This window comes from Oncorhynchus mykiss, chromosome 29, assembly GCF_057628025.1.
Source record: "Oncorhynchus mykiss isolate SJ-2025 chromosome 29, ASM5762802v1, whole genome shotgun sequence".
Lineage (NCBI taxonomy): Eukaryota > Metazoa > Chordata > Actinopteri > Salmoniformes > Salmonidae > Oncorhynchus > Oncorhynchus mykiss.
Genome location: NC_143050.1, coordinates 21,400,887 through 21,427,195, shown reverse-complemented (window position 1 = coordinate 21,427,195; position 26,309 = coordinate 21,400,887). Strand labels below are relative to the sequence as shown.

At 44.2% G+C, this 26,309-nt stretch overlaps 1 protein-coding gene and 1 long non-coding RNA gene across 2 annotated transcripts in view; one reads left to right on the top strand and one right to left on the bottom strand.

Annotated features, from left to right (window-relative positions):
- The window catches only part of LOC110509886 (guanine nucleotide-binding protein G(z) subunit alpha), a 51,191-nt gene extending 36,528 nt beyond the window's left edge, over positions 1–14,663 (bottom strand). The window contains exon 1 of the mRNA XM_036967475.2: positions 14,378–14,663. The gene's annotated coding sequence lies outside the window, so the exon portion shown is untranslated. The remainder of the gene's footprint in view (positions 1–14,377) is intronic.
- The window catches only part of LOC149970387 (uncharacterized), a 45,681-nt gene extending 22,666 nt beyond the window's left edge, over positions 1–23,015 (top strand). Inside the window, exon 2 of the long non-coding RNA XR_016493276.1 lies at positions 18,484–23,015. This is a non-coding gene — a long non-coding RNA (uncharacterized LOC149970387). The remainder of the gene's footprint in view (positions 1–18,483) is intronic.
- Positions 23,016–26,309: the final 3,294 nt, after the last annotated feature.

The following is a 26,309-nucleotide window of genomic DNA, read 5'->3' as shown; positions in this document are numbered from 1 at the left end:
ATGACTGTGTGATCACAATCTCCATAGCCAATGTGAGCAAGACCTTTAAACAGGTTAACATTCACAAAGCCGCGGGGCCAGAAGGATTACCAGGACTTGTAGTCAAAGCATGCGCGCACCAACTGGCAAGTGTCTTCACTGACATTTTCAACCTCTCCCTGACCGAGTCTTTAATACCTACATGTTTCAAGCAGGCCACCATAGTCCCTGTGCCCAAGAAAGCAAAGGTGACCTGCCTAAATGATTACCGCTGTGTAGCACTCACGTCGGTGGCCATGAAGGGCTTTGAAAGGCTGGTCATGGCTCACATCAACACCATCATCCAAGAAACCCTAGACCCACTCCAATTTCGCATACGGCACCAACAGATCCACAGGTGACACAATCTCAAATCGCACTCAACACTTCCCGTTCCCACCTGGACAAAAGGAACACCTATGTGAGAATGCTGTTCATTGACTACAGCTCAGCATTCAACACCATAGTGCCCACAAAGCTCATCACTAAGCTAAGGACCCTGGGACAAACCCCTCCCTCAGCAACTGGATCCTGGATTTCATGACGGGCTATCCCCAGGTGGTAAGGGTAGGCAACAACAGATCTGCCATGCTGATCCTCAACACTGGGGCCCCTCAGGGGTGTGTGCTTAGTCCCCTCCTGTATTCCCTGTTCACCCACGACTGCGTGGCCAAGCACGATGTAAGGGCCGACGCTGGAGTAGAGAAGCAGGTACGGGTAGTCAAACATTTAATCGGAACAGACATGGAACAAGACAGGAACAGAGTCAGCACACGGGTATACAACGACATATGACAATCAATGCTGAAATGGGGAACAGAGCGAGGGAACAGACAGATATAGGAGAGGTAATGACAGAGGTGAGTGAGTCCAGGTGAGTCCAATAGTCTCTGATGCGCGTGACGGGGCAGGTGTGCAGTAGTGCGTAATTCTGGGGAGCCTGACACCCTCTAGCACCAGGGGGGAAGAGCGGGAGCAGGCGTGACAGTATCCCCCCACACCCCCTCCAAGGGCGCCACCTAATGTCCCACCTGGGTGAACCTGACGGGCCGCACAAGGCACAGGCGCTGGACCAGCCGGCTGGGCGTGAAATCCCAACGAACTGGAAGAAGCATGAGAGCCTGGAGAGCCGGCTGGGCGTAAAAAAACAGGCGATCCGGCTGAGGCCTGACGTGGGATGGACGCCTTCCGAGCCAACCGGGACAAGAAACCTCTCGAGCCAGCTAGGGCAAGACAGCCCGACGAGCTGGTTTAGGCACCCTCGTTTCAATCGGTGGCGGCCCCCGGACAACGACGTCACCACCAACCGGAAAGCCAACATTCCCGATGCTTCATTTGGTGGCTTCAGCTTTCTGTAAGGGCCGACACTGGAGTAGAGAAGCAGGTAGAGTCAAATATTTAATTGGAACAAACAAGGAACAAGACAGGAACAGCGTCAGCACAAGCGTAAACAAGCTAGCTAGACATTTCACATCGGTTACACCAGCCTAATCTCGGGAGTTGATAGGCTTGAAGTCATAAACAGCTCAATGCTGCAAGCATTGCGAAGAGCTGCTGGCAAAACGCAAGAAAGTGCTGTTTGAATGAATTCTTACGAGACTGCTGCTGCCTACCATCGCTCAGTCAAACTGCTCTATCAAATATCAAATCATAGACTTAATTATAACATAATAACAGACAGAAATACGAGCCTTTGGTCATTAATATGGTTGAATCCAGAAACTATCATTTCGAAAAAACTTTAAAAATGATTATTTCAGTGAAATACAGAACTTTTCGGCATTTTATCTAATGGGTGGCAGCCCTAAGTCCAAATAGTGCTGTTACATTGTACAACCTTCAAATGTTATGTCATAGTAGTTACGTAAAATTCTGGCAAATTAGTTCGCAACAAGCCAGGCGGCCTAATCTGTTGCATATACCCTGACTCTGCGTGCAATGAACGCAAGAGAAGTGACACAATTTCACCTGGTTAATATTGCCTGCTAACCTGGATTTATTTTAGCGAAATATGCAGGTTAAAAATATATACTTCTGTGTATTCATTTTAAGAAAGGCATTGATGTTTGTGGTAACGTACAGTCGTGCAACGATTGTGCTTTTTTTTTGCAAATGCGCTTTTGTTAAATCATCCTGTTTGGCGAAGTTGTCTGTCTTTGTTAGGAAGAAATAGTCTTCACACAGTTCGCAACGAGCCAGGCGGCCCAAACTGCTGCATATACCCTGACTCTGTTGCAAGAGTAGTGACACAATTTACCTAGTTAAAATAAATTAATGTTAGCAGGAAATATTAACTAAATATGCAGGTTTAAAAATATATACTTGTTTGTTGATTTTAAGAAAGGCATTGATGTTTATGGTTAGGTACACGTTGGAGCAACGACAGTCCTTTTTTGCGAATGCGCACTGCATCGATTATATGCAATGCAGGACACGCTAGATAGTGATAACTAGTAAAATCATCAACCATGTCGAGTTAACTAGTGATTATGATTGATTGATTGTTTTTTATAAGATAAGTGTAATGCTAGCTAGCAACTTACCTTGGCTTCTTACTGCATTCGCGTAACAGGTAGGCTCCTCGTGGAGTGCAATGTAAGGCAGGTGGTTAGAGCGTTGGACTAGTTAACCGTAAGGTTGCAAGATTGAATCCCCGAGCTGACAAGGTAAAAATCTGTCGTTCTGCACCTGAACAAGGCAGTTAACCCACCGTTCCTAGGCCGTCATTGAAAACATCAATGTGTTCTTAACTGACTTGCCTAGTTAAATAAAGGTGTAACAAAAAAAACAAAATAAATAAATAAATATCGGCCAAATCGGTGTCCAAAAATACAGATTTCCGATTGTTATGAAAACTTGAAATCGGCCCTAATTAATCGGCCATTCCGATTAATCGGTCGACCTCTATTAGGCGGTGTCAGAAGAAAACCCCCAAAATGGTCAAATACTCCAGTCACCCAAGTCATAGACTGTTCTCTCTGCTACCACACAGCAAGTGGTCTAGGTCTAGGACCAAAATGCTCCTTAACAGCTTCTAACCCCAAGCCATAAGACTACTGAACAAGTGGCCACCCCAACTATTTACATTGACCCCCCCCCCCCCCCCCCGACACTGCTGCTACTAGCTGTTTATGGTCTATGTATAGTCACTTTACCCCTACCTACATGTACAACTTACCTCGACTGACCTGAAGCCCCGCACATTGAAATATATTAACAAAATATATACAGTGAGGGAAAAAAGTATTTGATCCCCTGCTGATTTTGTACGTTTGCCCACTGACAAAGAAATGATCAGGCTATAATTTTAATGGTAGGTTTATTTGAACGGTGAGAGACAGAACAACAACAAAATCCAGAAAAAATCATGTCAAAAATGTTATAAATTGATTTGCATTTTAATGAGGGAAATAAGTATTTGACTCCTCTGCAAAACATGACGTAGTACTTGGTGGCAAAACCCTTGTTGGCAATCACAGAGGTCAGACGTTTCTTGTAGTTGGCCACCAGGTTTGCACACATCTCAGGAGGGATTTTGTCCCACTCCTCTTTGCAGATCTTCTCCAAGTCATTAAGGTATCGAGGCTGACGTTTGGCAACTCGAACCTTCAGCTCCCTCCACAGATTTTCTATGTGATTAAGGTCTGGAGACTGGCTAGGCCACTCCAGGACCTTAATGTGCTTCTTCTTGAGCCAATCCTTTGTTGCCATGGCAGTGTGTTTTGGGTCATTGTCATGTTGGAATACCCATCTACGACCCATGTTCAATGCCCTGGCTGAGGGAAGGAGGTTCTCACCCAAGATTTGACGGTACATGGCCCCGTCCATCGTCCCTTTGATGCGGTGAAGTTGTCCTGTCCCCTTAGCATGAAAACACCCCCAAAGCATAATGTTTCCACCTCCATGTTTGACAGTGGGGATAGTGTTCTTGGGGTCATAGGCAGCAATCCTCCTCCTCCAAACACGGCGAGTTGAGTTGATGCCAAAGAGCTCCATTTTGGTCTCATCTGACCACAACACTTTCACCCAGTTGTCCTCTGAATCATTCAGATGTTCATTGGCAAACTTCAGACGGGCATGTATATATGCTTTCTTGAGCAGGGGGACCTTGCGGGCGCTGCAGGATTTCAGTCCTTTACGGCGTAGTGTGTCACCAATTGTTTTCTTGGTGACTATGGTCCCAGCTGCCTTGAGATCATTGACAAGATCCTCCCGAGTATTTATTGGCTGATTCCTCGTCGTTCTCATGATCATTGCAACTCCACGAGGTGAGATCTTGCATGGAGCCCCAGGCCGAGGGAGATTGACAGTTCTTTTGTGTTTCTTCCATTTGCGAATAATCGCACCAACTGTTGTCACCTTCTCACCAAGCTGCTTGGCGATGGTCTTGTAGCCCATTCCAACCTTGTGTAGGTCTACAATCTTGTCCCTGACATCCTTGGAAAGCTCTTTGGTCTTGGCCATGGTGGAGAGTTTGGAATCTGATTGATTGATTGCTTCTGTGGACAGGTATTTTATACAGGTAACAAACTGAGATTAGGAGCACTCCCTTTAAGAGTGTGCTCCTAATCTCAGCTCGTTACCTGTATAAAAGACACCTGGGAGCCAGAAATCTTTCTGATTGAGAGGGGTTCAAATACTTATTTCCCTCATTAAAATGCAAATCAATTTATAACATTTTTGACATGCGTTTATCTGGATTTTTTTGTTGTTATTCTGTCTCCCACTGTTCAAATAAACCTACCATTAAAATTATAGACTGATCATTTCTTTGTCAGTGGGCAAACATACAAAATCAGCAGGGTATCAAATACTTTTTTCCCTCACTGTATATCTTATTGAAAAAAAATGTCCTCAGAACGTTATTTAATTACCTTCAAATAACCTATAATTTCTGTTCTCAGAACGTTAATAAAACCTCCCAGGAAACATTCAAGGAACCATAGTAAAACATTCTTAGAACCTCCCTGCAACCTAAATATTTAGGGAAGCAGAACAGGCAGAATGTTCATTTCCATTCTCAAAAAAAAAAAGTTCTGATTTACCAGAAACATGTGGCTTCGTTCCCAGAATCAATGGGAAACCAAAAATGTATGTTCCCACAACTTCCAAGTAACCAAATGCGCCAGCTAGGTAGGCTTCATTTATTTCCCTGGGACACTTTGGTCGTGCTGTCCAGGTTCTTGACCTACAGCCAGCAGCAGCTATGGTCACAGCACACATACACACACAAATAATGTCGCCCCTGAAACACTCTTCAACACCCCCGATGGTCCTCCAGTCCAGTCCCCCCTCTCTGCCACCACCCTTCCCTTTCTCCATCCCTCCTTGCCACCACCCTTCCCTTCCTCCATCCCTCCCCGCCACCACCCTTCCCCTCCTCCACCTCCTTGCTGTCTGTCATATGACTACAGTTATGTGTGAGGAATGGAACACAAAGATGCTCTGTTAGTCCCTCTGCTCTACGCCCAGTAAGGAGTGCTGGGAGGAGGGCCCATTGTCCTCAGGCACACAGGGCCTGGTTCTGAGCGCCAACACAGATTAGAGAGAAAGAGAGGAAGGAACTAGAGAAATGTAAATTAATTGATGTAGATTTACATAAGACTCACTGATAATCGAATCCTTATTTACTGTAATCTTACTATGAACGGGCAAAGCTCCACCCCAATTCAGTTCAGTCCAACTGAGTTAGAAATCCTCTCTCTCTGATTTTATTGAATGCTCCACACGGCTGCCGGGGAGATGATACTTTGGCCCAATATACCTGGAGTGGATTAGAAACCCAAAACAAAGACACACACTGATCCAAGTTGCGAAAGTATTCACCCCACCCCCTTGGCATTTTTCCTATTTTGTTGCCTTACAACCTGGAATCAAAATAGATTTTGGGGGGGTTTGTATCATTTGATTTACACAACATGCCTACCACTTTGAAGATGCAACATATTTGGATGGGTTCTGCTGTGTACAGCAATCTTTAAGTCATACTACAGATTCTCAATTGGATTGAGGTCTGGGCTTTGACTACTAGGCCATTCCAAGACTTATACATTTTTCCTCTTAAACCACTTGAATGTTGCTTTAGCAGTATGCTTAGGGTCATTGGCCTGCTGGAAGGTGAACCTCCATCCCAGTCTCAAATCTCTGGAAGACTGAAACAGGTTTCCTTCAAGAATTTCCCTGTATTTAGCGCTATCCATCATTCCTTCAATTCTGACCCGTTTCCCAGTCCCTGCCGATGAAAAACATCCTCTCAGTATGATGCTGCCACCACCATGCTTCACTGTGTAGATGGATGGTGTTCTCAGGGTGATGAGAGATGTTGGGTTTGCGCCAGACATAGCATTTTTATTGATGGCCAAAAAGCTTAATTTTAGTCTCATCTGACCAGAGTACCTTCTTCCATATGTTTGGGGAGTCTCCCACATGCCCACACTCTTCCATAAAGCCCAGCTCTGTGGAGTGTACCGCTTAAAGTGGTCCTATGGACAGATACTCAATCTCCGCTGTGGAGCTTTGCAGCTCCTTCAGGGGTATCTTTGGTCTCTTTGTTGACTCTCTGATGAATGCCCTCCATGTCTGGTCCGTGGGTTTTGGTGGACGGCCCTCTCTTGGCAGGTTTGTTGTGGTGCCATATTCTTCCAATTTTTTTTAATAATGGATTCAATGGTGCTCCGTGGGATGTTCAAAGTTTCTGATATTTTTTTATAACCCAACCCTGATCTGTACTTCTTCAAGTTGTCCCTGACCTGTTTGGAGAGGTCCTTGGTCTTCATGGTGCCACTTGCTTGGTGGTGCCCCTTGCTTAGTGGTGTTGCAGACTCTGGGGCCTTTCAGAACAGGTGTATATCTACTGATATCATCTGACAGATCATGTCACACTTAGATTGCACACAGGTGGACTTATTATTATGCGACTTATGAAAGTAATTGGTTGCACCAGATCTTATTTAGGGGCTTCATAGCAAAGGGTGTGAATACATATGCACCCACCACTTTTCAGTTTTTTTTTTTTTAGATTATTTCAGAAAAAATGTCATTTTTTTCATTCCACTTCAGCAATTTGGCCTATTTTGTGTACGTCCATTACATGAAATAAAACAAATATATATTTAAAGCACAGGTTGTAATGCAAATAACTAGAGCAACACCTATCCTGAGTCTGGGGAGAAAAGCAGAGAAACTGGTTGGTTCAGGTGCCAGCAGAGATAGAACCAGTTAGCACAATGGGTCACAAGACATGGCACAGTATTTGACCTAACAGAATAACAAAGAGAAAGGTGTATCCTGCTAAAAAACAGTTAACAGTAAGTGTTATTTATGTGTTTACTGCATTCCAGAGTGGGTTATCAGAGTTATTCAATTGCTGAAGGAATTAGCAGAACAATTTGATGGCTTTTCCCACAGCCTGCAGGCCTAGAGTAATATGATATAACATGAATGTGTCCACAGAAATCATTGTACTTAAGTGCAAGAGGAGAGGGGCATTTTGTATCATTTCCCCTGTACTATATAATATAATCGATTTAAGTGGTAAAGTCAGCCAGGTCTACTCCCTACAAGGGCATGGCACTTTAAAGCTAGAGCTGTCCCTAGAACAGTCCCAAGCCATTATGTCACACAATGGAGTAGCTGAGGCAATGTTAGAGATTGGTTAGCAGGGGTGAAACTGAACATAACTGTTGTTTTTCCTGTTTGATATGTTCTTTGGGGAACTTTACTGGCAGGTTATTAAAAGCCCCATTCAAAATGGCAGAAACATGCTGTGCTACGCTAGTACTGCTGTGCCAGTATTTCAAGTATGTCATTTAGACCCATATGGCAATTATATTACATTGTGTCATGTATGGCACCACATGGGCAATGGCATGGCATGACGTGAGTGTGTGTGTGAGTTTAACCAATTTGTGTGTCAGAAAAACCTTGGCGCGCTCAATGGAGAAGTGTGATTTACTTTGGTATGACAAGCTGATCCCTGTCATCCATCATTACAGCCAAGGTTACCAGTGACCACTGACCAGAGCATGTGAGTGGAGCAAGGATGCCCAGTTGGACTGGAGCGCAGGGCGAGATTCTGGAGCGTCGGCCTTCCAGCCCACTCCAATGGCGCTCACTTCATGAGCTCGGGGCATACCCGGCCCAGCATGTATTTGTGTGCTGCTATAGCCCCTTGCTTTAGCTACTGTAATGGAATTCGGTAAATATTTTCATAAAGAAACACACAGGTACAAAATCAAGGTGACAAAATCAAGATGAGGAGGACCAGGAGAGGGAGTGTGGTGATGTAGTGTCCACAACTAAAGAATCATTGCGGAATCTGAAAAGACACATATCCCGAAAGCATGATGGGGTACTTACTACTACTGCACATGCTAAAATAAAGGAACGAGGTGGGTAGCTAATTACGTGTCATTGTAGCAAAGTATTTATTAACAAAAAAATCTGATCGCTGAAAAGTTTCCTTCATTTTTGTTATTTCTATACAATAGGTCATAATTGATTTTGGCCCATAGGCCTGGCATATTCCAACTTGCAAAGAGCTTTCTGTTTTGATTGGGTTATTTTGCCTAAAAGCCTTTAGGCCTACCTATAGAATAAAAAAAATATGCATCCCTGCCCAGCCTGGCAAAAGTGGCCAAAAGGGTGTTTAGCATCCACAGTGGCTCTGCAAATGCTGAGAGGATATTCTCTGCTGCTGGCCGGCTCTCCTGGGACCACCACATGAGCGTGAAGGCACAGACTCTGGCCAAACTGGTGTTTCTAAAAATGGATTCAAATGCACTGTAGACTGAGCCTAATAAGGCATCGTTTCATTTATATATAATTCTAAGTATATCACAGCCTATATGCGCAATGATTAGACTATAATGATTTAATACAACAAAATGTTGTACTACCAGCCTAGTGTGTCACACTCGCAAATGCTTTACAATGTATTTTTTTTAGGCTATAGCTTTGAAATAATTTAAATAATAGAGCCTAAATAATTCATTTTTGCTCCTTCTTAGGCTCCCTGTCTGGCTCCTGACCTATTTAGAGTGTTTATATGCTGTTTAATTTGACATGTAACCTATTTGAAAAGATGAGCACTTCTAACATTCACGTGTTCATGTTTATTATAATACTTTTCATTTAAATCACATGGTTTCAATACTTCAAAACCAAATGGTAGGGCCAGGTAGTCACAACAATTGATAGGTGTTGGTTAAATTGTGATTTTAATGAATGGAGCATCAGTGGTTTTTAGCAGTAGTTTTTAGCAGAGCAAATGGAAAGACCGTGGAGCGTCAGCCAGAGCGCTCCATGAGCGGCATTTTCGACCACTCAACTCCGCTCACACACTCTGCCCCTGACTGCTTTGGTTAAGCCACATTCCCTCTCCTCTCAGCCCAACTTCAGGCTTCAAACTGTTAAGGTTTTCTTCCGTCGAAAGAGAGGACCAAAATGCAGCGTGGTTATTATTAAACATCTTTAATAAACATGATAACGAACAATACAAAACAATAAACGTAACGTGAAACAACTAAAACAGCCCTATCTGGTGCAAGCAAACAAACACAGAGACAGGAACAATCACCCACGAAATACTCAAAGAATATGGCTGCCTAAATATGGTTCCCAATCAGAGACAACGATAAACACCTGCCTCTGATTGAGAACCACTCCAGGCCACCATAGACTTTCCTAGACTACTATACTACACACAACCCCATAAATCTAATAAACCCCTAGACAAGACACATAAATCACCCATGTCACACCCTGGCCTGACCAAAATAATAAAGAAAACACAAAATACTAAGGCCAGGGCGTGACACAAACACACTCTCATTGCTTGGGTGATCAAGCCACATCATAATAGAGTGTCATCTAGGCTGTAAATAGAAGTGGGGAAATGTTCTAAGTTAATATTTTTAAGATCCCTGACCTGTGGTTCAGTAGTTATTTCCTGAGAGCTACTTATTATTGTGTAATAGTAAATACAGACACAGAATGGTGGATCTTAGGCTACTGGATGTTTTTGTTTGAGGATATATTTAAGCAATAAGGCCCGAGGGGGTGTGGTAAATGGCCAAAATACCACAGCTAAGGGCTGTTCTTACGCACGACGCAATGCGGAGTGCCTGGATACAGCCTTTAGCAGTGGTATATTGGCCATATACCACAAACCCCCAAGGTGCGTTATTGCTATTATAAACTGGTTACCAACTTTATTAGAGCAGTAAAAATAAATGTTCTATCATACCCATGGTATACGGTCTGATATACCAAGGCTGTCAGTCAATCAGCATTCAGGGCTTTAACCACCCAGTTTAAGAATTGTATTATACCATGGTCTCACCCCATGATACAAGCACGTCGTGGAACACACCGTCCATGATGTTCATTATTTTCCAAAGAACGCATAGCTCCTCGTTAATTATCCCTTACTTGTAGGAGTGATGAGGCATATGTTGAAAGACCACTAGTTCTGTCTTTGGTGGACGTCTCCCATAATGCAGAAGGAGCTATTACTGACATGGCAGCTACTTGAGATAGTGCCAAACATCACTATGGGTCAAGTTTCTTCTCTCTAAGGTTACCAGTATAAATTGTTGCCATACCCCAATAACGTAAAGCACACCAAGATGTGAAATGTCGGACCTACACTACATGACCAAAAGTATGTGGACACCTGCGCGTTGAAAATCTCACTCCAAAATCATGGGCATTAATATGAAGTTGGTCCCCCCTGTGCTGCTATAACAGCCTCCGCTCTTCGGGGAAGGCGTTCCACTAGATATTAGAACATTGCCACAGGGACTTGATTCCATTCAGCCACAAGCAAATTAGTGAGGTGGACACTGATGTTAGGCGATTAGTCCTGGCTTGCAGTCGACATTCCAATTCAGCCCAAAGGTGTTCGATGGGGTTGAGGTTAGTGTTCCATGCAGGCCAAACCACTTCTGTATGGACCTTGCTTTGTGCACGGGGGCATTGTCATGCTGAAACAGGAAAGGACCTTCCCCAAACTTTTGCCACAAAGTTGGAAGAACATAATCGTCTAGAATGTCATTGTATGTTGTAGCGTTAAGATTTCCCTTCACTGGAACTAAGGGGCCTAGCCTGAACCATGAAAAACAGCCCCAGACCATTATCCCCCACCAAACTTTACAGTTGGCACTGTGCATAGCGTTCTCCTGGTATCTGCCAAACCTAGATTCGTATACCGGACTGCCAGATGGTGAAGCGTGATTCATCACTCCAGAGAAAGCGCTTCCACTGCTCCAGATTCCAATGGCAGCGAGCTTTACACCACTCAAGCCAACGCTTGGCATCGTGCATGTTGATCTTAGGCTTGTATGCAGCTGCTCGGCCATGGAAACCCATTTCATGAAGCTCCCAACGAACAGTTATTGTGCTGATGTTGCTTCCAGAGGCAGTTTGGAACTCGGTAGTGAGTGTGGCATGATTTTTACGTGCTATGTGCTTCAGCAGTCCCTTTCTGTGAGCTTGTGTGGCATACTACTTCGCCGCTGTTGCTTCTAGACGTATTCACTTCACAATAACAGCTGTTACAGTTGACCGGGGCAGCTCTAGCAGGGCAGAAATTTGACAAGCTGGCTTGCTGGAAAGGTGGCATCCTATGACAGTGCCACGTTGAAAGTCACTGAGCTCTTCAGTAAGGCCATTCTACTGAAAATGTTTGTCTATGGAGATTTCATGGCTGTGTGCTCCATTTTATACACCTGTCAACAACGGGTGTGGCTGAAATAGCCAAATCCACTCATTTGAAGGGGTGTCCACATACTGTTGTATATATAGTATATTTGGGCTTGGTTGTTGTTACATTTGCTTGGTACACGTCACATTTTTACTCTACATGGTCCTTCTAGCACATTCTATGTGTAAACCTAACCTTATGACATCTTACACATTGAAGATGAAATTGTTATAGATTTTAATTCATCACATGTATTATAATATCACATCAAAAATATGATAGGTATTTAGATTGAACAATGATTTTATTTCATTTATTGGGATCCCCATTACCAATAATGAATGATTGCAAGAGTGACACTAGACATGCTTTGGCTGTCTATCCTTTGTATGTAGAAGTTACACTGCAGTTACATAGCCAGAAAAATTATATATAAAATATTGCCATACAATTTGTAAAAAGGAGAGAAAAACAGTGATCTGTTAGTAGTCTGTGTATGTAATCTTACATTTAAATAGTGACAAGCTAATTCATTTGTGAAAGCAGATTCTGTATTCCTCCAATGTTTGCTCAATAGGCACTTCATGACATGAATATGGTATAATCACATTAAAGCCAGCCTGTATCATAAAGTGCTATAATAAATGCTAGTCTTGATTTCAGTTTGCCGTCGTCGGTGCATTTATATTCTCTCCCCGTTTACATTAATATTGCAAAGAAATTCATGCAATGTGGTCTGCTTTTGTAGGTTGCGAGGAGCAGAGGAGAGGTTGCTATTCATCTCACATCCTCTGGTTCATTTCACTATCTGTGTTCCTCCAGAGGTTCCCAAGGCATTTTATTCCACCATTTTTGCCTCCATTTTTAGATGTCTGAGGGCCTGGATGTTGGCTGTTTCACTTCATTCTTTGGGCCTATCGCATGCAGCCAGTTCTCAAGTCAACATCGTCCATCATCTCCAGCTGACACTTGGCTAAACAGCCCTGTCCCCTCAATGTTTATCCTTACATTCTCTCCATCTCTCCTCTCTCATCCTGTTTTCCAATCTTTGCTCCCTTTCTTCATTTTGCTCTCTCTCCGCTGCATCAACCTCTGCCCCATCTGCCTCCCTACTGTTAAAACCCCTAGCCTCTCGACCCCTCCCTGCGCAGGTTCACACACACACACACACACCCCTGCGTTGCCCAATAACCCCCACTCCACGAGTCATGGCAATGCTCCATTAGCGATATGAGGGATTGTAGAGACACAAAATGTCACAAATGACCCTCACTGCTGTGGCCACTGGAGAGCAGGAAACACACACACTCTGTCACTTTCTCAGAATCACACTCGCACACACCCATCCTGGGTCAACACGGTTCTCGATCGAAGTGCTGATGTTATTGTTGATGTGGGATGGCAGGCAGAGCGCTGCAAGGGCAGATGCTAAAATGCCGGTGTGAAGCCACTGCTCATCTGTCCAGCCCAGTGCCTGCCTGCAGAGCAACACTCCATGGGGTGTGTGCACCTCCCACCGCACAGTCACATTCATTGTCTCGCTGAGCCAGTCATCAGCAGATTCTACGTGACAGTACTTTTATTGGCTCTCTTACCTCTCTCCCTCTCACCGCTTTCCCTCTCTCTCCCTCTCCCATCCCTCTTACCTCTCTCTTACTTCTCTCCCTCTCACACCTCTCTTACTTCTCTCCTACCTCTCTCCCACCTCTCTTACCCCTCTCCCACTCTTACCTCTCTCCCACCCCTCTTACCTATCTCTTACTTCTCTCCCTCTCACACCTCTCTTACTTCTCTCCTACCTCTCTCCCACCTCTCTTACTTCTCTCCCTCTTACCCCTCTCTCTCTCTTACCTCTCTTCTCTCCCACCTCTCTTCTCTCCCTCTCTTACCTCTCTTCTCTCCCACCTCTCTTACCTCTCTCCCTCCTCTCTTACTTCTCTCCCTCCCTTACCTCTCTCCCTCTCTTACCTCTCTCCCTCTCTTACCTCTCTCCCTCTCTTACCTCTCTCCCTCTCTTACTTCTCTCTCTTACCTCTCCTCTCCCACCTCTCTCTCCCTCTCTTACTTCTCTCCCTCTCTTACTTCTCTCTCTTACCTCTCCTCTCCCACCTCTCTCTCCCTCTCTTACTTCTCTCCCTCTCTTACCTCTCTCCCTCTCTTACCTCTCTCCCTCTCTTACCTCTCTCCCTCTCTTACCTCTCTCCCTCTCTTACCTCTCTCCCTCTCTTACCTCTCTCCCTCTCTTACTTCTCTCCCTCTCTTACCTCGCTCCCTCTCTTACCTCTCTCCCTCTCTCCCTCTCTTACCTCTCTCATTCGCTCATGAACGATGAGATGGACAGAGCACGCACACATCCCTATTTACCATTACCCATCATAACCATATACTGTATCTATGAATGCTGTATCAAGGAGGATATGTACACAGACACTGGCTCTCCTAGTCCACCTACACAGAGAGGAGGGAACTGGAGAAACAGCCTTGCCTTGGTGCCATCTCAGAGCATCACCTTCATGAGGAGAAAAAAATATCATGTTCCTCCACTTGAATCCAATTACACAGCAACTCCTCACCCCAGCCAAACAAAGAGGGCCAACTTAGTGGTGATGACAAAAAGAAAGAAAGAGTGTAAGAAAATAAAGCAGGCAGGCTTACCGTTTCAACGTCCAGGGTCCGTTCACCAGGGATACTGCAGACAAACACTCGCATGGGAGAGATAAGCAGTGTGCAATCCACTCTTAGTCCAACATTCTCCTATAACACATTCTCTCTTCCACTCACTCTCTCTCTTTCTATCCCCCTCTTTCTCGTCTCTCTTATTATTGTCTGTTCTATTTCCTCTCTGGTTTGCTCCAAGGCAGTTGAGACACTGCAGCGATGGGGGAGGAGGGCATGTGTGCGTGTTTGAGTGTGTCAGAGAGCGGAGGGAGAAGGAAATGAAGGGAGGAGTCAGCAGAGATAAAGAGAAGGGAGGAGTCAGCAGAGATAAAGAGAAGGGAGGAGTCAGCAGAGATAAAGAGAAGGGGGAAACGGACAGGATTAAATCATGAGAGAAACAGAGAGGGGGAAATGGCACCAAGCTAAACAGAACACAGAGTGGTGACAAAAACAGAATACAATACAATCTGTTTGTTGCATTGCAATATGAAAGGAAAATAAAAACAGACAGAGACCACTATAAGCAGCAATAGAAAGGACTGGTTATGTGTGTTTTTCAATGTATAACAACCCTGCTTATTCTCTTTCTCTGGTCTATGATAAGTCAACAGTAGGATTGGCTGTGGTTTCATTCATGTCTAGCATGATAGAGAAAGTGTGGAGGGGAGATGAAGGGACGGGAGAGGAGGGATGACGCTAGGGGACTGGGAGGGGGATTGGATAATGGTGTAATGTGCTGTTTCCGTGCCAACAGTTTCTGTGACAGAGGGACCACTTCCTTTACTGCTATTGGCTCTAACCAAGAACAGATAGATATGCTGACAAATTAAAAATACTACTATGTGATGTGAAGGGGCGGTGCTTGCTGTTCTCATCACCTCATCTATCTTTGGTAAAAACAGGCCTTCTGCTTATACCCATAACAAGGGAACACACACACACACACACAAAGGTTATATTGCTGAAGCCACAGCATGACGTTGACTGCACATCCATCATTAAGGACAAGGGCTGTGTGTGTGTGTAAGGAGACTCCTCAGTTTGAGCCAATAGCAGTAAAGGAAGTCTTCTCACACCCCTTGGCTAGGAGAAAGAAACCCAGTATCAGATTGCTGGGGATGTGGTGAGGAAATGAGAACTGTAATTCTTAGAACTCCTAAAGTACACCATGCTCTCAATAAATGCTATTAAATAAATGCTCAATGAATTCACTAGATCCAGTGAGGAGCAGCACATCTGTTGGGGTTAGGTACTAGTAGACATGTCTGCCACTGACCCCTGACCCCTCAACCAGACCTGTTAATCCAGCCTGACAGGCAGATGCTGTGATGGGGGGGTTGGAAGCTTGTCATTGTCCCACCGCAGCCTCTCTCTCCCTCCCTGTTGCCTGCTGGGTTATGGGTCATAAATGAGCTAGTGCTAGCTACTCAATCTTTCAGTCTCTAGTCTCTCACTTTTTGTCTGCCTCTCTCACTCTCACCCTGTAAGGAAGACTGGACATGAGGAATTGTTCATCCGTACAATTTAAGAACCAGTAATCTGTCAAAAGAGGTAGAGAGAGAAAGTGAGAGAAAGAGAGAGCGTGCGAGAGAGATAGAAACCAAGGGGAGGAGAATGGCTCTACCTATTTGTCTCCCTTTAGAATTCCCTAGAGGTTATAACCTCCAATAACAACATGTGATGTGCCAAACCATAGACATAAAGGACGGGATATGGTCCAATCCACAGTTTGCCACCTAAATTATTCCTTTCATTCTCTCGAGACATGAATTAGCCTCCCTGAAGTTGCCTCATAAGAAAACAATGTCTTCTTGACCCAATTCATTGCCACTATCATATGCAACTTTAACTACAACACGTTCACCTACAAAAGAACCTGGTCATTGTGACCATCTTTATGCATGAATAGAATCTTGTTTGTTATACCTAAAGGGATTTGAATATATAAGTGCCCTACATTTACATATACAGTTGATTTGACATACAATCCTGATTTATGATGCGTTGCCACTGGTGAAAAGTGTGGCGTACAGTAGGGCTGGGCGAAATGGCAAATCAATAATCACGATATCTGTATATTTTTTCACTCGATAACGATAATTATCACAACATTAAAAGGTGCATATGTGCTTCAGACTCAAGAATGCCTAATGCCTGAACAAACCACTAGGCAGGTAGCCTAGTGGTTAGAGCATTGGGCCAGTAACCGAAAGGTTGCTAGATCAAATCGCCGAGCTGACAAGGTAAAGATCTGCGAGGCAGTTAACCCACTGTTCCCCGATAGGCTGTCATTGTATATAAAAAGTTGTTCTTAACTGACTTGCCTACTTAAATAAAGGTTACATTTTTCTTTAATTACGTGAGCTACACATACAATTCTACTTATAGTAAAATAGTAGTTCCATGTTTGTGGCCAGGGAGCACATACCTTGGGTCAATTAAATTGATAAGCCTCTTGAAACCTTCCGTTTCGACTGTGCTAATTGGTAACATATCCTTAGCAATGCAATGCATAATAGCATTTGTGATGTCTTTGTCTTTTCGATGTTTGCTTGTAGGGCATACACGCTGTCAGTGTTGACTGCTTCAGGCAAACATCCCTAGATTGGCTGGTGCTTGAGGGGCGTTTATCAAGGTTTGTCGTATTACCAGACTTCGTTGCCACCTGTCTACAGCACAATTTGCACCGAACATTGTTCTGCTCTTTGTCGGACTTCAAAAATCCAAACCACTTCCAAATGACTGAAACAGATGAACCCTTTTGATCCCGTATTTCTTCGTTGGAAGCTGCTCCTTCTCCATGGCTATCACTGCCACTGTTTTCGCCTACATCACTCATTTTTCGTGGTTAATAGTGGCGACTCCATCACTCGAGGTGCTAAGTGGTTTTTAGTGGGCGTATACCTCTCCACGTGCACATTGTCACTTCTCCGCACGTTCCTGCTGCGTCAGAGGTCAAATGGGCTGCTGCACCTAAATATTCTACTTCGACATTATCGAAAATGAATCTAAACATTTTTATATCGTTATTGAGGGAAGTAATTACCTCGATAATTATTGATATTGATTTATCGCCCAGCCCTAGCGTACAGTACCATTTATTTTCAGTGTAATAAAACACAAGGTTGACCAAAAGGTACATAAAGGTTACAAGAATGTCGAAGACATTATTTTATTTCTAATCCCACCTGAAAATACCAGGTATACAATCTTTGCTCTGGTGCCCATACATACTCCCTGTGTGAGTTAAAGTCACATGGTTTTCCTCAATCTGAAGAGACAAATCTCTGCTATGCTGATGATTCTGCTGAGACAAAATGACTGACATTGAAAGATTTACTGTGGATTTCCTATAAGCTGCATTTAGAACGTTCTAGGTATTTGCCCTTTTGATTACATAAGAATGTGTGAGGGTGCGTGTGTGGGGAAAAAGACTGCGACATGCAAATTACATCTTGAAAAATAAGCATATCTGATCATATACAGGAAATGTATCGCGCAACCAAATTCTAGAATATAGCAAGTTCTGCATATTGTGTTCATCATCTCAACAGAGTTCTCACTTCCATCAAGTCCAATGATCGACAATGAACTGAAAGGGCAAATGATCACTAGCTATCGATGACATATCAATGACAGAAGCATTTTCCAGCACCACAGGCACACAGCATTGGGCTGATGACAATAATTAATTGCATTTTCCAACTTGCCCTCTTGTAGACTGTAACATAGTTTTCACAAACTGTCATAAACATGAATTTACTGGTATTGTTTAAAAGACAGAGATAAACCTTTTCATCATCATTGTTTTGACATTTTCCTGCTGTTTACAGCCTGTTTGTCACTATGACTCCATCCTCAGTGGCCCTGCTGTGCACTCCTACTTTCATTTAGGAACAGATGCACGTGCCAGTCCAAATAGCTGCATAAAGCACCACTCATTCATAACAGTGATTGTCCATCATTACCCATCCACCTTCTCTCTCTCCTCTCTCTAATACTATTGCTCTGTCTCTCTCTCTCTCTCTCTCTCTCTCTCTCTCTCTCTCTACATCCCTCTAACTTTATCTCACCCTCCCTCTGTTTCTCCCCTTCTCTCTCAGATGGTCTCTGTGCCTCTCTCCCAGCTTCATGTCTCCCTAATCCTTAATCCTGTGGAAATCGGTCGGGCAAAACGGGGCAGCTTTGATCAAGCTTTCATATCAGATGAGGTAACAGTGTCGGCTCCCCCGGATCCCACAGAACCCTGGATCCCAGCAGTACGGAGTGGAGCTGAGGAGCTCCAAGCAGGAGTACACCCAGCCTGCCCTGGGAGACAGGGACACAGACAGGCTCGCCGCCAGCCTGCACTGCCACCTCAGCTACAGCATCAGGTCACCAGCCTCTCCATTTCAAAATATTGCATCATCACAACGGAAGTAGCATCAGTGATAACTGAGTAACCATGCAGTATCATTTCGTTATGTGATATCTGCATTGTTTTTCCACTTAAGGCAAGCAGAGGCTTTGTTTTGGGTCTTGTAAAACGTCCATTGTTGTTGTCGATCCCGTCCCTGAGAATGTGTTTCGCATCTCGGCACTGGTGTCTGGCATTGTGTGGTACAGCCAAGGATAATACCTGCTACTCGCCATGTGGCAGGGATGTCACAACACCTGTTCGGTAAGGTGGCACAAATGTGGCACGAACAGGAAAGCTAGACTCCTTTTAAAGGACATCGACCAGAGAAAGGTCCAGACACGGCTTCCCCCGACACCCACACGGTCTCAGACTCCAGTCCTTATCATAACCACATACCATTACTATGGAAAAGAAAACTAATCTCCCAATCGCTGCGATTTTGTCCGGCACCCAAACATAGAGTTTAGGCTGTTGTAAATGGGTAAAGCATGTCTTGTGATGCGATGACGCAAAAGGTTAACAGTCTGGGATCTGGGATGTAAACAAGCAGATAGAGGAAAACAGGGCCTAGCCGTGTTAAAGACATGCACTTTGGCGATTTGTAAGTATTTCTTAAACCTCCCCCTTTGGGCTGGATGTGTCAATGTGTAGTTCATACAAACATAATCTATGAACACATTTACAAAATGCCTAGTTTGAAAGCTGACTGTTTTTCTGGAAGCTGTGATGAGCCATTTTCCTTACATTTCCCCCCACGCGCCAGCCCCTAGCAATCAGAGTTCTATCCAATGAGCCCCTTGCCATTTAAGTAACAGCTAGCAAGAGGCACACACAGCAGAGTGCAATAGAGTTCAATGATGTGGTGCATCTGCATAGATGTAGTATGCAATTTTCAGGGACCACTTTTGGCTTTCAAAACTACTGGCTAAAAAGTATACAAAAATACTGGAGAATCTCTTTAACAGAGATGACTCCAACACACACAATGTCTTTCCCCTTACTCCATGTGACTGGCGGGTGGGCTGGAGCGCTCTCCCTGCATCCACAACAATACTGACACTGTGCTCAGACCCCATTTTAATCATTTCAGATATGTAATCAAGCACTTTGAATCATCAACTTTGGCCCAGCTGTGTACAGGATGTGCAACACCTGATATAAAGATCTCTCTCGCGCTCTTTTCTCTCTCCTTCAGAGTAGCATTGCAGCATTTGATCGGTATCTCATTTTCAAACCACTGAAATTAGCACAGTGCAGTTGGTGATATGATCGCACATTTGACGAACACATTTGATCACCCGCCAATTCATCCCTGTGCCCTTGGCTTTCATTAAACACAGAGAGAGAGAATCAAGTAGTCTTTCACCTTCCCCTGCCAGAGCTCGGAGGCACTACATCATGGCAGCCAGGACAGATGTATGAGTATTTAATGAGCAGGGATGACACATGATAAAATGAGAGCATAGGCTGTGGGTGGCAGGCCTGAGTAACAGAAAATGTTCAATCACAGATTTGGTACGCAGGCGTGCATCAAAGAATGAGCACTCCTCCTGTTGACCTAGATCAAATCTGACAGCAGGCATCGCTCTCCATCTCTATCTCTTGCGCTCTCGATCTTCTCCCATCCTATCTCTCTGTTTGTCCCTACATCTCACTCACTTCCTCACTGAAAAACATGTATTTATGCATAAAAAGGATAATAATATTCAGAGTCCTCTAATTAGTAGACAGACAAGCAGATGATACAGCAGCACATGTGTGCCTCTCCCCCAAGTCCCTGAGATAGCATTGTGTTTGTGTAGATGAGGCTGATGAGATAATCAATGGCACCATTTCAAGTAACAATCATTCACTGGATGGATCTGGTTCGCTGTTATTGCTGTGCTATCCTCCTTTGCGTTAAGGCCTGTTCCACCACGGTTTGAATGTATAGCCCGACATCTAGTGGCCAAATATGAGAATAAGGTGAGTAAAGATGGAGGAATTTAGATATGGGTCGTTCCACCAATTCAGTGCCTTTTGAGAAGTGGAACTTAGTAAAAAAAAATAAAAATAAAAATAAAAATACTAATGTTTTTGATTTCACCTAATTTTGGCATTCTGTCATAAATATCACATGTTCAACTTCAGAAAAAAACATGTCTTCCCATCTCAAGAGGTACATTTTTTTTTGTCACTTTAGCAAGCCTTTATTCGTAAATCTGATTTACTTAATTATCCATGTGGTCTATATTAAGAGCACTTCATTTGATATAACAGATTTAAAACAATCTATATTGCTGCACAATTTCAACTTAAAATATCAAAAGTTATGCAACAGTATTACAGTTCTACAGTTAGGCAAAAATATATCTGTCACGACTCCTACCGAAGGTAGCTCCCTTTCCTGTTCGGGTGGCGCTCGGCGGTCGTCGTCACCAGCCTACTAGCTGCCACTGATCCCTTTTCCCCTTTTCTGTTTATTGGTTTCACCTGTGTTTGTTTTAGGCTGATTGGTTGGGCTTTATTTACCAGCAGTTGTGTGCGGGATTATTCGATGTACATGTGTACACGTCTGTGTGTCACGGTTCTCCCATGTGTTTTTTTTTTTTTGCTGGATTGTTTAAATCGCCCGTGTTTAGGGCATTTGTTTTGATTGGCGTATGTTCACCGTTGTTGTGCATTCAAAGTTAGCACTACCCTGAACTCTGCTTCCTGCGCCTGACTTCTCACCCACTACACCCCGGGTGTTACAATATCGTATATTTCAAATATTGCAACAATAAAAATAGGACAGTATTATACATCTACTATAAATTACAGCTGTCTTGCATTTGACTCTCTGCGGCAAATGCATGTGGTATGTCTTACAAATGGCCAAACCCTTGTGCAAACAAACAGAGCTTTGAGCTCATCTCTTTCACACACACCTGTAGTGTAAAAACACACCGACAGTGCATTCGGAAAGTACTCAAACACCTTGACTTATTCCACATTTTGTTACGTTACAGCCTTATTCTAAAATGTATTAAATAACTTTTTCCCCTCATCAATCTACACACAATACCTCATAATGACAAAGCAAAAACTTTATTTTTATTTTTAAGTTGCACATTTCTAAAAAATGTCAAACTGATGTCACATTTACATAAGTATTCAGACACTTTACTCAGTATTTTGTTGAAGCACCTTTGACAGCGATTACAGCCTTGAGTCTTCTTGGGTATGACGCTACAAGTTTGGCACACCTCTATTTAGGGAGTTTCTCCCATTCTTTTCAGAAGATACTCTCTGGCTCTGTTGCTGCACAGCTATTTTCAGGTCTCTCCAAAGATGTTTGATCAGGTTCAAGTCCGGGCTCTGGCTGGGCCACTCAAAGACATTCAGAGACTTGTCCCGAAGCCACTCCTGCGTTGTCTTGGCTGTGTGCTTAGGGTCATTGTCCTGTTGGAAGGTGAACTTAGCCCCAGTCTGAGGTCCTGAGCAGGTTTTCATCTCTGTATATTTCCCTCAATCCTGACTAGTCGCACAGTCCCTGCCACTGAAAAACATCCCCACAGCATGATGCTGCCACCACCATGCTTCACCATAGGGATGGTGCCAGGTTTCCTCCAGATGTGACGCTTAGCATTCAGGCCAAAGAGTTCAATCTTGGTTTCATCAGACCAGAAAATCTTGTTTCGCATTGTCTGAGTCCTTTAGGGGCCTTTTGGAAAACTCCAAGCCTTTTATTGAGGAGTGGCTTCCGTCTGGCCACTCTACCATAAAGACCTGATTGGTGGAGTGCTGCAGAGATGGTTGTCCTTCTGGAAGGTTCTCCCATCTCCACAGAATAACTCTGGAGCTCTATCAGACTGACCATTGGGTTCTTGGCCGATTGCTCAGTTTGACCGGGCATTGACTGGTACTGGTACGTCCTGTATTGTTTTACTTAAGTTTATTTAGTAAATATTTTATATTTTCTATTCCAATTTGTTGTTGCTAATGTTAGCTAGGTGGCTAACATTAGCTAGGCTAGGGTTAGGAGTTAGGTTAAAGGTTAAGGTGAGGGTTAGGGAAAGGGTTAGCTAACATGCTAAGTAGTTGCAAAGTAGCAAAAAAGTAGCAAATGGCTCAAATGCTAAAGTTGTCCTTTGGGCTGCTAGATTATACGCCAACTTATCCAACCAGACCAACCACACTCCTTTTGTTTTTGCCTTAAGTAACCTTCTGTCTTATCATACTATATTGAACAAAAATATAAACGCAACATGTAAAGTCTTGGTCCCATGTTTCATGAGCTGAAATAAAATATCACAGAAATGTTCCATTTTGAATTTTTACCCCTTTTTCTCCCCAATTTTGTGGTGTCCAATTGTTGTGGTAGCTACTATCTTGTCTCATCGCTACAACTTCCGTACGGGCTCGGGAGAGACGAAGGTTGAAAGTCATGCGTCCTCCGATACACACAACCCAACCTGCTTCTTTAACACAGCGCGCATCCAACCCGGAAGCCAGCCGCACCAATGTGTCGGAGGAAACACCGTGCACCTGGCAACCTTGGTTAGCGCGCACTGCGCCCGGGCCGCCACAAGAGTCGCTGGTGCGCGATGAGACAAGGACATCCCCACCGACCAAGCCCTCCCTAACCCGGACGACGCTAGGCCAATTGTGCGTCGCCCCATGGACCTCCCGGTCGCGGCTGGTTACGACAGAGCCTGGGCGCAAACCCAGAGTCTCTGATGGCACAGCTGGCGCTGCAGTACAGCGCCCTTAACCACTGCGCCACCCGGGAGGCATAACAAAAAGCTTATTGAACAAAAAGCACACCAGCTTGGTTACATCCCTGTTTGGCAGTACGTCAAACCGCAGACCACACGTAACCACGCCAGCCCAGGACCTCCACTTCCAGCGCCTACAACTAGCCACCAGGACAGCTGATGAAACCGTGGGTTTACACAACAGAAGGATTTCTGTACAAAGGACAGTCTCAGCAAAGCTCATCTGCGTGCTAGTCGTCCTCACCAGGGTCTTGACCTAACTGCAGTTCGGAGTCGTAACTGACTTCAGTGGGCAAATGCTCACCTTCTATGGCTACTTGCACGCTGGAGAAGTGTGCTCTTCACAGATGAATCCCGGTTTCAACTGTACCAGGCAGATGACAGACAGCGTGTATCGCCCTGTGTGGGCGAGCGGTTTGCTGATGTCAATGTTGTGAATAGAGTGCCCCATGGTTATGGTCATGGTATGGGTAGGCATAAGCTACAACAAACACAATTGCAATTTATTGATGGAAATTTGAATGCACAGAGATACCGTGATGAGATCCTGAGGCCCATTGTCGTGCCATTCATCTGCCTCAATCACCATGTTTCAGCAAGATAATGCATTGCCCCATGTCGCAAGGATCTGTACACAATTCCTGGAAGCTGAAAATGTCCCAGTTCTTCCATAGCCTTCATATTCACCAGATATGTCAGCCATTGAGCATGTTTGGGAGGCTCTGGATCAATGTGTACGACAGCTTTTTCCAGTACCCACCAACTTCGCACAGCCATTGAAGAGGAGTGCGACAACATTCCACAGGCCATAATCAACAGCCTGATCAACTCTATGCGAAGAAGAAGTGTTGCGCTGACTGGATTTCTGATCCACGCCCCTACCTTTTTGTTTAAAGTATCTGCTGTGACAGATGCATATCTGTATTCCCAGGCATGTGAAATCCATAGATTAGGGCCTGATAAATTAATTTCAATTGAATGATTTCCTTATCTGAACTGTAACAAAGTAAAAACATTTTAAATGTTGCATGTTGCGATTTTATTTATGTTCAGTGTAATTTCAGTGTGCCGCATTAACGTTTACTATGTTTATACTTCTAGTCTATGAAACCAGGCTGAGGCCACAAATGACACAACGCAGGACATCAATAAAGTGTACTGTGAAAAGAATGTAGCTAGGGCTCGGTTTGTCCTGTTCTATTAGTTTGGGGAAGGTGACTTGGGAGAAATATGTGCAAGATGGAATCTTGTATCTCTTGTCCAGCTTGTTTAACATCTTGAAGCTGTCTTTGCTTACGGTGTAAATAGAACTCATGGCTTTAGACAAAAGTATGTGGACACCCCTTCAAATGACTGGATTCGGCTATTTCAGCTACTTGTTGCTGACAGGTGTATAAAATCAAGTACACAGCCATACAATCTCCATAGACAAACATTGGCTGTAGAATGGCTCATACTGAAGAGCTCAGTGACTTTCAACCTGGCACTGTCATAGGATGCCACCTTTCCAACAAGTCAGTTTGTCAAATTTTTGTCCTGCTAGAGCTGCCCCGGTCAACTGTAAGGGCTTTTATTGTGAAGTGGAAACGTCTAGGAGCAACAACGCTTGACCTTACGAATGCTCTTGTGGCTGTTACAACATCTAGTGGAAAGCCTTCCCAGAAGAGTGGCGGTTATTGTAGCAGCAAAGGGGGATCAACTCCATATTAATGCCCCTGATTTTGGAATGAGATGTTTGACGAGCAGCTGTCCACATAATTTGTGCCATGCAGTGTAGGCGATAGCCTCTGTGATTTCTGTCTGTCTGCGGGATGTGTTTTCCTTAGCACTAGCAGCACTCAAATTTCCGACAGACTGAGGTGAAGCCCTTTCTCCCCTCACCAGCATCTAACTGCGAGCTCTAAGCTGGGACGCTTGCGATTGGCCAGCATGTGCATGCCATGCAGAGTGCTAGAGCCCGCTTATGATTGGTCTGCATCCTCTGTGCATGTAGAGAGTGAATGAACAGAGTATAGTGAATCTAATTGGAGGAGGCACCTTAGTTTAGTTTCTGTTGTAGTGTCAAAGAATGGATATTGTGATATGGATATTGCACGTCAATATTGACATTTCGATCTGAATTCGATTAATCGTGGGGAGGGGGAATCCATGACCCCTATGTATCGCCTCTTCGTCCATCCCCAGCAAAGGCACCATACCCAATATCCTGTCCCCATGTTCACTGTGCATTCACAAGTGGCCCGTCACTGTGGTCACCTATGGCTATTGCATCAATTTCCTTAGAGTTGACTAGGGATGAAACTAACAGGCTGTACCACAAGCTTCACTGTTACACTCTCCTGCTAAAAAAATACCATACTAGGCATTGGCTATGGCTAGCTCTCAAACTCTAGGCGGCATTCTGCCTTCTCCCTACAATTCTCAGCCATTAGCTTCACCGTCATTTGACCTGCAATCCAGACGCTGTGTTTTAATGTTAAGAAACGTCAGCAATCATCACTTGCGATATGGCTTACGAAACATATCTTTCATCAACGAGAAATAATCCTTCAAATCGCAACCAAATGACAGGTGCATACACCGCCACCTACTGTACTGGAGTGTGGTCATGACCTTTCTCTTAACTAAACCTGAATTTATGTTTTTCAATTATTCTCTACGAACCTCACTACTCCCATCACCCCCAACCCAAAATACCACCCACTCCCCATTCCCATCCAACCTCTCTGACCCTGTCAAACAACCTCTCCCTTTCTACATCATATATTTCACAAAATAATAATACGTTATG